General features: G+C 31.0%; 1 protein-coding gene across 4 annotated transcripts in view; it reads left to right on the top strand.

Moving 5' to 3' along the window:
* Window positions 1-17,030, top strand: part of tai (taiman) — a 161,044-nt gene that overhangs the window by 36,137 nt on the left and 107,877 nt on the right. The window contains exon 1 of one of the 4 annotated variants that reach the window (XM_070646422.1): window positions 14,928-16,359. The exons of 1 other annotated variant lie outside the window; for it this stretch is intronic. The gene's annotated coding sequence lies outside the window, so the exon portion shown is untranslated. Of the gene's footprint in view, window positions 1-14,927; window positions 16,360-17,030 lie in introns of those variants that run through there. 2 more of the 4 variants (XM_070646425.1, XM_070646424.1) reach the window with 2 other exon arrangements.

The following is a 17,030-nucleotide window of genomic DNA, read 5'->3' as shown; positions in this document are numbered from 1 at the left end:
TAACTAAATAACAGAAAGTGTTTTTTTGCGATTTCTCGGCACAGGAAGCACCAATCAAGATGCGGTTTTCACTGTTGGATTGGTATTTTCAGGCACAGACTTTCCACTATTGGAAATATTTGTCAATTCTGTAAGCCTGATGCAGAAAATTAAAAAAACTGAAATTTCAAAATACCAAAAGCAATATATTCACCCAAATTGAAAATTTGGTGTGAATATGATAATTAAGAGTTCTTGACGGCGATACCAAGAAAGGCTATCTGATGTCCCGAAGGTCTCGAAAAATTCTCGAGAAGCCTCCGAAAGTCCTGGGTTGTCTAGATCCTTATCCCTGTCTCGGCTTTTTAATATCGAGGCTTTCCAGTCTCAATCTCGAGATCTGTCGATACCAAGACTTTGAAGAATTCCTTTGGAGTGTCGGTCTCGTAAATTCGTCGAAACCGAAACTTCAGGAGATCAGCTAAATGTCTTAAAATCTGCACATCTAAAAATAATTCTGTCTTCATTTTCTTTAAATAATTCAAAAGAGATTTAAAGGGCCACATGAACTTATAAATTCAAATCAAAAATTATACCTGCCCGTTTAGCAGACTTACAACATTAAATGACTTCTATTTTAAAGCATAGAGAGTTATTAGCGATTATTTTGTTTTATTCATCTCATTTTCTTATGAATACATATGTGTTTTCTAATTACATTACGCTGTGGTCGATTTGGTAATTTCGTAATTTTCATGAACATTTGCCTCTTCAACACAGAAATTGACGGCTCTTTTGTTATAGACCAAGTAACGAAAAATCGTGAGGTAATTTTTTATTCGAAGGTAGAAAAGAAAATAAATTTTAAAAATAAGACTTTAGCATTTTGTTAAATGGATAAGCTATTTTTTTCGTTACTTCCTGACCAATATTATTGTAATACTGAAATTAAATTTTTGATTTATTTATAACGTCAAATTATAACCAAATTAACTTTTCTGCTTGTTATTGAATGATTGATTCTTTATTGATTTGGATTCGCTTAAGTATGTCGACAACTAGGAGCTTAAGTTGTACTTTAATTTGTTGCTTTCAATCAGAGCTCAAAGACGATTTTAATACTGAATAGCACACGTCGGTTGATCGATTGAAATTCCCCATATTGTCTGCTGTGACCCTGAGCATGCCGTTCACTAGATTCAGACTAGACTTATAATGTTGCTGCTGTTACTGCTAGAGTGGAGCAAGGCGAATAAGAATTCGGCACCATGCCATAGTCACGTCCAGATTGTTACCTAACAAATGGGACCGTTCACAATAGTTAAAAAATTTCCTAAATTTCTAGTTACCGACCTGAATTCTTTTTTAATTAATTTGGGTCTCAAGGTAACACTTAATTAGCATGTCCCGTTTTTGTGGATTAATCACATGTTTAATTGCTAGGGGTAACACACAATCATAATTTGGCAAAAACTTGTCATCATCGTAGAGATAACATTGAAATGTTTTACTTGGTAATGCTACAAAGTAGATGCGACTAAATAGAACACTGTAAGTGTTGACAAAGGCTTATAATACTTATAAAAGGTTTTAATAGTTAAATGTCGAATTTGAAGTTAACTCGAACTTTATATGAAGTCGAGTCGACTCTAATTGACTTTTTCCTACAAAATCCGAGATGACTTCGAGCTCTGCAATACAAAAGTTGTTAAATATTATCTAAAATATGTAGATTTTCGACAAAGCCTCTCTTCAAATTGATCAATTTCGTAATCTTTGTAAGGAGAAATTTTAATATTGTACAATTTATGAGTTTCTGAGCCTTGAAACAGGGTATATTAATGAAATGTATCTAGCTAGTATGTGTTTTGTCGCGATTCTCACAAACTGAGCTAAAAGACTGGAACTGTGAAAAATCAGAACTCGTTATTTATGCCGTTATCCGAACAGCACAAGTTGGTTAGTCGATCCATATTGCACTTTAGGTTAGCGTGACTCTTCCAAGATGCTGAATTTAAACCGAATTTTGCAACAACTCAGAGTCATGCTAATCTGAGGTTTGATTTTTGATCGATTAACCGATTTGTGCAATTCGGGCTATTAGATGAGGCTTCTCGTTACTTTTTAATACAACACTAAATAAAATGCTACAATTAATTCATAAAAATATGTTATCATCTTTATAAAAATAATTAATATTAAAATTAAAGTTTTAAATTCCATAAACATATTAACATCAATCGCATGCAGTAATTTTTGCAATTAATTGAACAATTACCCCTTTTGTAATCGATTATCCTTCACTTCACTTACAATAACAGTTTTTTCAAGATTTTTGTTTACATCTCATGAAATAAAACCCAGTAGCCCTGTCAGTAGCAAAAAAAAAGTTCTCAATTAAATATTAAATTTCTCTAAAAACAAAGACAAGCTTATATGAAAAAATATAAAGTAAATACAATAAATTAAATCAGAAAAAAATAACAAATAATAAAATACATTCATTCATTCTCTGTTTCAATCAGTGCTAATAGTGCTTAACTTAATTAATTCAATTTACTTTCTGTGTATCAAGAAACAATAAAAAAGACCACAAATTGAATTATTATATTCCCATATTGTTGCTGTATTGAGTGCCGTTCACAATATTCATACTATATTATATATGTTGCTGCTGTTACTGCTAGAGTGGAGCAAGGCGAATAAGAATAAGAAAAAATCAGAGCATAACGCAAGACGAAAGGAGATGGAAAAAAGAAAAAGTGGCAATAATTTTCCTCCTTACAACTTTTTTTTTTTTGCTCCTTTTGTGTCGTTAAATAAAGTAAGGATTCCTTGTTGTGGAAATCACATGTAATTGGTAGGGGTAAACATAAAAATTGCAAAATCTTGTCATCACCGTAGGTAACAAATCCTTTTCCTTCTTCATGCTACACATTAATGCGATATATTGGTTGTTATTGTTGCAGTTTCATTTTGTGATTTATTTTGGAGACTATAGTCTTAATGATGTCATAGATTTACGTTTTTTTTCAATTCATATGCTATAAATTTATCGTTTTTTGATATCAATTTGAGACTGAAAAAAAAAATCATTAAAAGTTCACGGATGATGATTATTGCCACCGTAACGGATGCTTGAAAATGTAACTTTTATGTAAGATCTACTCGATTCTATGTCATTCGTTACTCATGTTCTTTTACTCATGTTTTACATCACAACTTAATCCATATGTATGAAAGCGCCATACATCTAAGAGCCTACTGTGCAAACTTGAGAAAGCTTTTTGAATAATTTAGATGATATAAGAAAAAATGGATAGAGAAAAAAAATTAGATATGTAGGCATAATATGATTAAATAATATAGTCACATTAAGCTTAAATCTATGTTAATTAACAATATTTGTTACATTCCAAATTCAGTGAATATGTGAATAAAATATTTGAGTAAAAGTTTTTTTTGTTGATTGATATACATAGTAGAAGGGCTTATTTGTAAATTCAGATGGATGTTGATTATGATGTTATGAATATGGAGGTATTTTGGATGAATATTGAGTGACTTGAATATAGGCCGTTGTGGGAAATTATTTAAAGATTGATGATTTCGGATGAAATTTGAAGGTAAAATTTGAGTTGAAAATACTCGAGTTATGTCTCGATAATTGCAATTCTTAAGCTGATCCGAAGATGGTCCGTATTAAAAGGAAGATGATGAGTTGCACTGTCGGCATCATGACGACTGATTCATTTTGGGTTGAAAATGTTGTTCTCCGAATCATAAAGCTCCTGCAAATTCTAAATCCAACTGGCTTTGAGTTGATTTTAGCCTAGTTTTTATATTCAATATAAATTTTCAAGTAATATTCTAATTACCCAAATAGTACAAGTCGGTTAATCGACCCAATATCCGACACCAGGCCAGCGTGACTCTGACATGATGTCCATCCAATCATATCCAAACAAAGACATTTTCCTTTCTAATCACAAAAATTAGAAACAACCGAAACAAATAAAATTATCTAATCAAAATAGACTATAATTAATTGTAACAATATCAATATCATCAGCATCAAAACACAGAAAGTGATTTTGATATCATTAATCATTTTTATATTTCCAAAAGTATAATAAAGCCACAAAACATTCTAACACAATTGAGGAAGTGAATTCATTTTTGGGCTTTCCGAAAAAAAACTTCTTTTTTTTCCATTATTTTTCATAAAAAAGAAATAAGAAAACCATTTTTATTGTGTCTGCATGGAGTAAAAATATACAAATATGTATGTATGGGATGCGATAGTGAACATTTATGTGGCATGAAGAGGCATTTATGAGTTAAAGGATGTAGAAAAAGGTTATTATGATAACAAATTACATTTGTTGAATGGGGAAGTGATTTGTTTTCAATTTAAATTTTTTTTGAAATATTGATATGTTCATATTGTGAACAAAAAAAACCAGCATAAAGCCTTGATAAGACAAAATCTCTGCTGCCTATTCAATAAAATATTCACAAATAAATATTGACATGAATTGTCATTTGAAAGGATTTTCTGTATTTGCTTATTCAAGTTTTGTATTCTCACCGTATTGAGTGAGAAATTTTGCACATATTTTGTCACATTTGTTTGGATTATTTGAGTTTATAGAATTTTGATATTGATAGTTGATGCTTTGAGTTGGGTGACAAATGGGTGGAGATATTGATTGGATCTTCTAGAGAGGTTTTAAGGATCTTATGAGCCATGAGTCACAATTAATATGTGAAAATGACGAGCTCCTTCTCTTGCAGTCTCAGCCTCAGTCCTAATCTCGAAAATTCGTCAAAGTTGAGACTTAGGGAAACCTTAGTGAGCATGCTGTTAGCCTGTTCATCAAAAAGACACGAAGAATATTAATTAATAAAAAAAAACAACTTTAAGCTATTCAGATCTTTTAAGATCTTGAGCTGCGCTAGGGCATTTCGGGGCTAATGATTGTTTACCGAGTGAGGGTGCGCCTGACCACTTCACTCTATTGACCTACAGTTTATAGTGAAATCAGAACCAATCAATGTTCATTAATACGCTCTTAAAATTGATCATGCTCTGTTATATTGATTGAATTTACTCATGAGCAGGCTCATTTAGATTAGTATGTTCATTGCCTGCTTGGGTTAGGAGATGACATCAGTCGTCATTAGAACCAGATAAACAACTAGTCAAGCAAGAACCTAATTTTTGAGAATAATACTTAGATAAATGCTTTGACACCTCAACTGAGCTCAGTTCCCAAAACTAAGGGAAGAACTGCTTTTAATACACAATTATCTATAAACAATTTTGTATAATTGTACTATTATCTGCACTCAAACCCCAAAAAATCCCATTCCCCAAAAAAACCCAACCATCTCGAAACATCTTTACGGTTTGAATCCAATTTCTAAGCTTCAATTCTTCTCAATCAAGGCTATTTTTGTGTCTTGATTCCATTTGAAATCGCATCCTTTTCATTTCCAACATAAATCACTATAGAATCCTTTTTTTGTGTGCCTCCACCCCTAATTTATAAGCGGAAGCTATGGAAATATATATGAAATTTATCTCTCTCCCTTCCTTATTTTCACCATTATCAACATGTAATGGGCTTTTAGTGGTCAAATTACAAATTATTTACTTTCTCATGTTTTTGATATAACAATCAATTAATCAATTTATTTCAATCTTCTCCCATACTTTTTTATTTCATGTGATATCCATTAACAGTTACTATCGACACAGTTTCTATGCTTTTATATGAGTGAATAAACTATGAGATATGTGGCTCGTGTGTATACAGGTACACAGCAAAAAAAAATAGCGGAAATTCTTCTCAGAAGTTAACTCACACTTTAACAATGATGATGCAATTTTCAGTTTATATCCATTAAAGTTGTATGTGCACATATCTATATAAGATGATACGATGTGCATTGGGGTAATAAAAAGAGAATTTTTTTTTTTTCAAAATTTATTAGACATAAGCAGTCAAATAAATTTTGAAATTGTATATTTTTGAAATTTATTATGCTTCTTTGTCTGAAGAGTTTTTTTTTGTGCAGCAAGGAGTGAGAGTGAGATGGAGAGATTGTATAAAGATTGTGTGACATTAACATTTCTGTAAAATTTATTTATATATTTGGAGGCAAGTCATTGCAGTGTGCAGAAAAAGTCCATTTTAGTGATGATGGAAAAAAACTAAGAAATTTTTTGTTAAAATTGACTTTAAAAGTCGATCATGAGTCGTATTAGTGTTCTTTGAGGCAACTTAACGTTTTTTTTGGCTTTTTAACAAATTAATTTTCTGTTTCGGTTTATTGCTTATTTAGTGAAATGAGACTTCAGTTAATTTTTGAAACGTAATTTCATTTGACTCAAGGAATTAAAGAGTTTTGCTGTGAATTTGATGACTTTAAAATTGTTGGCGATGAAATCGATAAATTAAAGCTTTATCGTTTGAAAATTGGGATTATTTGGATAGATTCATGGGATATTGATTTAGGGGCCGTTTACTTATTACAAAATGCTCTATGAGGGGATGAGGGGGGTATGAGATGTTGTTCCTCATGCATGGAAGCTTTTGATCGAGAATTGGCAAGCGGTAGTAAGCAATAGAACTGGTTTTAGTCGACATCTATGGGATGTCATGAATTACAATTGATCTGTATGGCCAGCGTTGGGTCAGAGAAGTAAATAAGTAGAATTGAGACTTAATTACAAAAAAGAGATTTGAAAGGTTCAAAAAGTCGAATTTTCATATCACATAAGTGCACCACCGCTTCCCTAATCCACCCACCTGCTAGCAAATTCCCTCAAAAAATTGAAAAATTTAACCAATTACATAATTTAATAAACTTCCTCAAACTTACTCTAAGATAAAGTGGAAAAATGATAAATCTTTATCAATAAATACAAGCTGATACAAAAATGACGAAAATGAAATTTTATCGGCTATTGCCCGAAGTTTTTTTTGCAAAAAAAAGCCAGTTGTGTTGATATTAATTTTTGAATGTTCCAAATAAGGGCTGCCGCCTTATCATAGAAAGTCGTTGTATTTTCTTTGACTTAATTATATTGAGACAGGTGATAAGGATTTGAAAATTCAGAATGAACAAAAATTTATCAAAAAACTGGGAATTGTTTGATTTTTTCTGGGTAATTGAAAAGGTTTTGCAGTTTGTTTGATGAATTTTATGCTGCACAGCCTAAATTTGACTCGAATTTTGGGTATGGACAGTCTAGTCGACCTCGAACTATGCTTCCTTTGGCAGAGCTCACGTGAAGCTTTTGCTTCATTCATAATTCACCGAGTCCTTGCCGCATAATGAATACTATCTTTAGATACATCCTTCAACTTGCAAATGTCCAGCAATTCAACAGAAAAATAGAACATAACAAATAAAAACTGATATCAAGTTCACTGAAATTTTCATTTAATTCTGCATTTAAAAATCCATTAAAAGCATTAAATTCATCTTTGCTCTTTAAATAAAAAAGAAACTTTAATGGACTTCATTACAAATTAAAATGTAACATTCTGAACAATACCATTGTCACTGGCAATTACGTTGAGCTTGACGTGATCATGGTACATTCTAGAGAAATGCATTTTTCCGGTGCATAATAAAATAAAAAAAATTCTCGCAAAATCTTTGCGTTGGGGTAAGGAACTCGTAAAAGTATAAATAAATCACGACTTTGCTAAAGTTTCAGTTTAAGCGATTTGAGTTATTAAAGTGATGAAATGAGAATGTTTTATTAAATGGATTTTTAAAAATTGCTGGTTTTTTAGAAGCAATTTAGACTTTTTGGCTTAAAATTGAGTTGAAAATTGCTGTCATTTGAGCGGGGTTCAGATTAGTAGTGGGCAGCCTGTTACCACGTCACACTGGTGTCTTCAACCATGTGTCGTGTTTGGTTTCGGTCGCAGCTCATCATCAAGGTGTGACGCGAAAACAGAAAGGCTACCGATCACTGATTTAGACTGTTCTTTGCTGCCATTTTATAAATCTTTCAAAATATTCTAAACTGCTTCCTCAATAGATAAGCATTATCTTCAGAAGCAACATAACAACTTGTTTTGAATCAAAAATATATTGATAATGAGATTAAATTCTATCAGATTAAGCATGTTTCAATCAATTTAAAATTAAAACAAACAGGTGTTTGTCTAAATTTCACAATTTTCTATCATAAAGAAGTAATTAAAAGAGTATATCATTTTGATTACGACTTAGAATGAGCTGTTTACTTCAATTAATGTTACTAAGGCTTGTATTTTTATTTTTCTGATATCTTTTATCAGCTCATAGATAATATTTTTCAAACGAATATTGATAATGTCAAGCTTTACCAAACCGATATGCAGTATATTATTGTTATTGGTGTCAAAATGTGAATGTAGAATGAAATTTGAGGTAGGTTCTTTGATGTATTAGGGTTAAAATGGGTGGAATTTGTTGTTGCAATGATTTTTATTCCTTAATGACGATTATGATGCAGAATCAAGTAAAATATACACAAAATTAAATTAGTAAATTCAGAGCTCTAATACGATTAGGATTTTGTAAGGAAGAGTCGACTTGAGTCCGTATAAACCAAGCAAGAAGACGATATAGAAATGGTCAAAAATCTAGAAATGGCTAGTACTCTGATCTGAGGCCGGATTTCATCGAATTTGGACTAAGTCGACTCAATTTCGATCTCTGATAGTAATTTAAAGCTAAGGCTCTGTGTGTTTTTGCCAAAATCTAACAAATCCTGTAATCATGACTTCTAATCTTGGATAAAAGAAGCGAAAAAGCATCGAGTGAATAGAATGTTTATTTACTGATTACAAGTCTTGTTCTAAGGACGACTAATGCTATTGTGATGTGATTTGTTGCTCTTAGAAACAGATATACAACTAGCTAGAATGACAAAAATTAAGAAGGCTCTGTCTAAGAGCTTTTAAGGCTCAGCTAAAGCTCGTTCATTAACACCAAATGGAAGCTATTCCTATGCGACACCCATATGGTTGCCATTTGGCCTCCTCAAGGAGGCATCAAATCTAATAAAAGAGGTTTAGCAGATCATTCTTCATTTATATCCATCAGGTAGTCAAAAAAGTCATTTTTAAGACCTGAATCTCAATTGTTTACAAAAAATCAATCACCTACTACACGGATCACTACCAAACATATCATCTCATTATCCAAAATAAAATCAATCCAAATTAATACAAATTTACAATTTCTTGTTTACGATCTAGTGCTAAACGATTTGAGTGACAATGAATAAAAATTTATTTATGTCGTCAATCGAATTAATTTGAGCCTTCTTAATCCAACAAGCCGTAAATAAATAAATCTAAGAAAAATTTCATACCACAACAAAATTTGATCGGATCAACCTCAAAAAAAAAAAAAAAAAAAACTCGTGCTGTAAAAATAAACAAAAGAATCATTGAGAATTTGAATTAAATTTACAAATGAAATGGAATCTTCTTATATTCCGTACACCTATATCGTAGGCAAAATTCAGAGCAGATGAAGATGTGTCGAAAATGTTCAAAAAGAGGATTCAAGTCGCATACATAAATTTTTTATTTGATTAGCATAAATTGTCAGTCATAATGAAAGTTTTTTTTCTATTGCCATTTACATTGATGACAAACGAAAATGGGTGTAAAGTTGGCTTTCTCACTGTATTCGCATTTATGTCGTGCTTTATATCCAAAAAATTAATGCTGCGTATCGATGAGCTTGCTTGCATAAGACTTTTTCTGTAAATTTCCATTTTTTTGATAACATAAAATACATCGTCTCATATTTACCATGAATTTTCACTTGATGCATCGTTTGGGAGACATTATTAGTGACAGTAGATTGAAGATATGGCAGCGTAACATACTAATGCTGCATGTTTATTTTATTTAAATTTCATTAATGGGTTGGTTAATCAACAAAGTTTAATTATAAGCTTTAATTAATAGTTATTTTAATTGCTTCATTTTTGGGATATGTTTTTGAGGGTTCAAAGGTTGAGTCTGATTCATATTATTGAAATTTTTTTTTGTGATTTTGAAGTGAGGATTTCCAAAAAAGTCTCAGAAATTGTTAGAATTCCAAACAGTTGATTTTTCAAAAAATCTACGTTTTTAGATCCATTCCCTTCGCCGTAATACAGTGGTGGGCAACCTGTTTGCCGCGGAATACATGTTAGCACATTTGATAGAAGCTTGTAACCAACATGTGTTGTGAAAAGTGAAAGATGCTCACCACGCTTACCCAAGTGGGCAAAAATACGTTAGAACTAGACATCAACTGGAAATTCAATTGCCATTGATTAGTTTTAACATATTTTAGTCTACTCGGGCTGCCTAAAAAATCCTGAACCTAAATTTGGCATCCGTACCAAATTTCCTTACCCCCCTCACCCCACTAACCATTACATAACCTCCAAACATTCCCTAACTTAATTTTTTTACAATCTCCAATTTGATGATAAAAACACGTTGTTTTAGCTACAAATCAACGAGTACCATAACATAGATTATAATTGTTGCTTATTAATTTTTTTTTTGTACCATAAAAGCGCGGTTGCTACACGTGTTTTTTTTTATTTTGGAATGGGACTGGAATTGGACATCCGTATGAAACTCACGATGTGACCTCATTTGATTTACGGTCATTTTTTTCTATAGAAATTTTATCGTAACTATGTGCAAAAATGTATGGCTTTATCATACTTATCCTTAGAATGAAATGAATTGACTTGGTATGCAATTGCTGCATGTTAGGGAACATGATGGAGTTTAAAGTGTCAGAAATGGATGTTGGGAGTTTGGAACTTAGAGCATCTTATTAGAGGTAAAGGTTAAACGTGCAAGCTTGGTTATCAACTTACTTAATTCGGTGGCCGTGTGGATCAATCGAGATTCATGGCCTTTCTCATATGTTGCCTGAAAACAGCCCTATTGTCGGCTTCCACTTGTCAATTTCTAACACAAATTCAATATTGCCCCTCAATAAGCAGTGAAAAAGCGGCAATGGTCAAGTGGTTAGAGCGTCTGACTGCCTCTCAAGGCCTGCTTACTTACTCAAATAGCACAAGTCAATTAATAGATCCCAAATCTTATTCTTCCTTGGTGCGATGATCACCAGGCTAGCGTACCTATGGGGTTGTACTGGATTTAAACAGAAGCAAACACCAAGTAAGAGTCACATCGGGGCTGATTTTTTGATCGATTAAATGTTTTGTGTTCTTCAGGTTTCTTGCTTCGCTAGCCATATAGACCAATTAGGATGCATGGCTTCCCTTAGATGACGTCTAAAGCAGGCTCTATCGCTAGATTCCGTCTGGCAATCTCCAATAACGAATAAAGCCTGCCGATTCCAAATTCAGACCTGCAGTTACTCACTATATCGGCTGATGCAAAGCATTTAATATGTTCATTAATTTTATCAACAATTTAATTCGAAATATTTAATACAATTATCAAAAATCTAGTCAAATGACTCAGAAAATCCAAATCTGCCCCCAAACTCCAAAAGAAATGCCCTCGCACCCACTCTAATAACTCATTTTACTCTAAGTATTATTAAACAACATCAGAAATTATAGCAAGCAGTCGAGTAAAGAATAACAAGAAGACAAATATTTTCACTGCTGATTTCACATTCATCTAAAGACGTTGTATTGGTGATATAAATCATTAAAAAGAACCGAACCACAAAAAAAAAGCTCTTCATTTTTGATGATAAATGCATTAATATTGGTTCTTACTTTTGTTTTCTTTTTTCGCTGTTGTTTTGTCTTCCTTAATGTGAGAGATATCTAACAAAAGAGAAGCAGCACACAGAAAAATATATAACAAATTTAATGTGTTCATTCTAATGCTTCGGCAGCGGCAACCGCAGCAATTTTTTTGTTGTTGTAAGTCTAAAATGAATAAAAAAAATTTTCTGCTTATGTGTGTTAAATTGTGGATTTATGTATGTAACATTGTGACTAATTTTATTTTGATATAGATACATACGCAGTTTTTTCTTGTAGTTGTTGCTGAATCTGCTGTGCAGAATTCTCAATTTTTTTGTGTTTGCTGTTAAAAATAACAAAAAAACGAGAATTTTTTTTTTGTTGCTGTCGATTTTTTAATTCAAGATTCTAAATTTATTTGACTTGCTTCTTATTAATTATGTGGATTTATAAATGCATAATTAAATCAATATAATGAACATCAATGAATTATCATGTGATGCAGATTCAAAAGTGTTTTCTTACTAATGATGTTAATGGAATAAACTTTGATATGAGAGGAAAATCCTCTAAATAAAATTAATGACTTGCTGGTTTTTAAAAAAAACCGGATTATAAATTGAATTAAAAGTATTAATTAGTGTATCAGTATATGCATCATTTATGACAAGGATACATACAATATTTTTGCTGATAAATGTTGCTGACATGAAGCATATATTGTAATGTGATTTTGTTTAATATTTTGAATATTGGGGTTAGAGATGTTATTGACTTTTAGATAAACAATTTAGTCTATCAGACTTGAGAATGGTTGGGGTAATTTATTTAAAGGCTGACTAACATTTACTGAGCATACTCATGAGTATCTCGAATAGCACAAGTTGGTTAAAGGATCCGAAGTCTGGCATTAAACAGGCATGACTCTGACTTGGTGCTGAATTCGGTTCAAATCAGAGTCTTGTCGGTTTAGTGCTGGATTAAGGATCAATTAACCAATTTGTGCTATTTAGGTTTACTCATTAATTTGATTATATTTAAGTATTCAGAATATCAACGAGAATGTCCGTTAGGTTAATAGAAAAAGAAGCTGACCAAGATGAGCATTTTTCTTGGGATATGATCATAGTTCCATGGAACTGTGCTCATTAGAGGTTAGGGTTAGGGGTTTAAAGTACACACGTATACTTCTAGAATTTTCTTGACATTTCTAATGATATTTATAAAGAAAAGCTCTTTGGTCATAGTTAGAGCATCAAGTCGACTTGAATTTTGTCGTTTTAAATTAAGGCTACTTACTCGGAAGCTCTGATTTAGATGAATAGTATTTCTAGGAAAAATAAAGTAATTCCGAAGCTGTGTGACACTTCATAAGCCGAATATCTAACCTTTTTGATCCAAAAATCCATACAATTAGTTTCAACTCACTTATTAAGAGACGCTACTGTTTGTGGGGAAGAAGAGGGGGTCTGACTACGTAGTAAAAGTCAGCCCAACATCTCGTTAGTGCTAACACTTCATTCTCAATATAAATTCCATTTCCAAAGAATTAATGACTAATTTCAATCCCAAAAACCATTCAGATTGCCATCATCTCAACTTCAGAATGAAATGGAAACAAACAACAACAAGAACAAAAAGCCCCACGAGCAAGACCCCATTGACTCAGTTAAATTCTAATTCTGTGCACCTTAAATTCAACTCCTACATCGCCATGGCCATAAGAAAGAAAACTAATTAAATAAAAAAGCGACACAAAAAAAAAATTAATTAATTTTCTGTCCAAAATACACTGAAATGAGGCACATGAAAATATCAAATAACTTTGTGTCCCTTACAGCCTATTTATCTCACAAACCGATGCTATATATTTTATTGTGTACGGAGGAACCTCCGCGGAAAATAAAAAAAAATAATTTGTATTTCATACTTACCATTTTACAATTGCGAGATCTTACGTAATAATTATATTCACTTTATTTTGTGTACACACACACGAAAAAATTGCGAATGAAGCAATGACTATACAAAAAAAGTACTAAAAAAATTGGCTAAAAATGAAGATAAATTTATTTTTTGTGTATATTTTCTTTCATGTTGGATTTCCCACACCGACTTAAAGGCACAAAGCATTCTGTTTGTGACTGAAAGATGTTGTAGATCATCCTCATACTCAGTACTCAGTCAGATAGGCATGATCGTGATGAATGATTTTGATAAAGTATTACCGAGATTTTTTCTTCTTATGAATTAAAATAAAGGAAAAAAGACTTTGAATATATTTTTTGAAGAGCTGAAAAGTTTTATTACTCAAACATATGATATTATTATTATTTTCGAGTCATAAGACGACGGATGAGAAGCACAGTCGGTGTATTGATGTGAGTGAGAGAAACGCTGAGAGAATTTTATTTTTTTTTGCAAAATTTCAAGACGATGAAAAAGGTTTTTTCTTGTGAGTTTATATCGGAGCCCGGCAACTACACACTTAAATGGCATAACCACATCAATCGTCTGTACATCTCTCATATGGATGCGTTGGTGTTGGTGATAAAGTCTTTTTTTTTTCACAATTTTTGCTCTCGCTCTTTTGTGGCGTGTTAATTTGCGTTGTTTTTGAAATTTCATGGATTTTGAGGATTAAAATGAATTTTTTCTTTAAAATCATTAAATTTATGCGACAATCTAGTCACAAAAATTATTAAAACACTAAAAAATCACGTAAAAGTTGTCAAATTTATCTAAAAATTATTTAACATTGAGCATGTCGCGTCACCTACACAAGCAATCAAGTGCGGCATCAAAACCTTCCACATTTATTTTTTTTCTCATACATATTTTTTTCACATTGAGTAAGGCAAAGAGAGCACTTTATTTTTTTTGTGTTGCGCGACGTCCGTGCGACATTAATACAATCACATAAAGCTCTCTCACGCTCGTCTACAAACAGCACAATGTTGTTGTATAACTTTTCGTTTCTACACAACACAAATAATTTTTTTTTATATTTCACTTCATTCTCATCATTCGTATTTGAGTTTTCAATTCGTTTAGATCGCTTTCAAATTTTTTCCTCCATCAAAAACAAAAAAAAAATTTAAAACTGTAGAAAAAAAAAAGAATTTGAGTCGCGAATTATAAAAACTAATTTTTTAAAAAAAGACACAGTGATTGAACATAAAAATAAATTGTGAAAAAAAGTGAAAATATATTTTTTGATTGAATTTGAAAGCTGAGAAAAAAGAGAATTTTTTAACATAAGAAGACGTGAAAAATAAGAAAAGAATTTTTAAGTTTTGTGTGGATTGATTTTGAAAAAAAAAAAATATAAAAGAAATACCGACACATTTACTAAAAAAAATTATATATGATATAATAAATTGAAAAAATATCTACAAATACAATAGCACAACATTCCTCAGAATATTATAAAATTTATATACATCGATTGAATAATAATAATATTAAAAAAAAGGATTGAAATAAAAATAAAATAATTATTTTCTCACACACACAAACAATTTATATACATACACACACAAATTATATAGATTTCATATATTATTATATAGACAGAGAATATTTATAGTGAAAAAAAAAATATTTTTATAATAAATTTGACAACAAATCGTGAAAAAAAATTGAAAATTGCCACCCATATTGATGTAAAGTACTCTCAAGAATTAACACAGCAAGCAAAAATCAATTTTTAAGAAAAAAAAAAAAATTGGCAACCATAAAAAGCCTCGCATTGAACACACATTTTAAAAAAACAAAAAAGAATTCTTGGAAGCTGAGTGTAAAAAAAAATTGAAAAAAACTCCTTAAAGCTCAATTTCCCATCATTCAAAAGTGAAAATCTTTTCTAATCGATTTTTACTTTTCATTTTTTTTTCGTGTCTTAACGAGCGAGAAAAGAAGTGATGAAAAAGAATCAAAAGAAAGTGCAGCTTAACAATTGAAAAAAATAATAAAAAAAAAAAATCGATTGTGCAAAAGTAAAAAAAAAAAAAAATCCAAAAATTAATTCGTTGTGCACACAAATATAAGAAATTACTGTATGCTGTACACAATAAATTCGCCAAAACAAAAAAAAAAATAAAGTAAAAAAGATAAATAAGTACGAGAGTATATCTAAAAATATATATAAATATATGTATAGTGGAGTATCTTGTGTGTAGTGTAGTGGATGAGGAGAATAAGAAGCAGCAAAAAAAAAGTAAAATAATAAAAAGAAAGGCATGATGAAAGAAAATAAAATAAAATAAAAAAAAAGTGAAGTAAAGTAAAGAAAGTGGTAGCTAAGTGAGGAAAGAAATGCTTCAAATATAAAATTAAAGTGTGTATTTTTCAATTATTTAATGATCACTTTTTTTGCTGTTGCGTTTCGTGCAAAAAAGAGAGAAATAAAAAAAATAAATAAATATATATATTTGAAATAGAAATTTTTTTTTGCAACTAAAAAAGAAGAAGAAAAATAAAAAAATTGAAAGGCAAAACCGAAATAGAAATTTAATTAAGAGCGAAAGCATTTTTTTTTTTACTTTTTTTTTCTTCATTATAAAAAAAGGGATTACGTTTAGTGCCTCAAAATTTGGAATTATATTACATTGGATCTGGTTAGTATCAATTTATGTGTATGCTCAATGTATATGGATATCAATTCCTTTTTTTTCGGCTTATTAGTTTAACTTTTAAGTCAATTGGATTTTTGTCAACAATTATTCTTATTTTTTTTTTTTTTGTGTTTGAAATTTCATGGCAATTTATGTGTTGATATGCGGAGTCAAATTGCGAAAAAAAAGGCAGATATGCATTATTGTTAGAGTGTCGGTCAACCGACCCTAATGACCATGATTCGATCTTATGAACGTCAAGTCGGATTTTGGTTACTTTTTCGGTATTTTAAACGAAAACTCGGTTTGTGTATTTGTGATGCTGTTGAGAACAGGGCATTGATATATGCATGACTCATGATGCATGCAGTTAAGTAGAATTAGAGGCTCGATAGCGGAGAATTAATGAAGTTATGTACGATTGTGCTGCAATTTATGGAATAGAAAATCTGTTAAAATATTAGAAATTGACGTAATATTTCTGGATTCCTCAAGATTTTTGGGTTCAAACTCCGAAATTAATGAGTTTTGGTACTCAAATACTTAAAAATAATTTACTCGATATTCGTAGAAGTTAATTGGAGAACTCAAAAACGAACTTGAATAGCACAAATCGGTTAAATGATCCGAAATCCAGCACTAGGCTAGAGTAACTCTGACTTGATGTTGAATTC

Source organism: Chironomus tepperi, unplaced genomic scaffold (genome assembly GCF_022539635.2).
Source record: "Chironomus tepperi strain 1889 unplaced genomic scaffold, CSIRO-AGI_Ctep_v1 contig_362, whole genome shotgun sequence".
NCBI lineage: Eukaryota > Metazoa > Arthropoda > Insecta > Diptera > Chironomidae > Chironomus > Chironomus tepperi.
The sequence above is the reverse complement of the archived record's forward strand: the minus strand, read 5'-3'. Positions and strand labels throughout refer to the sequence as shown.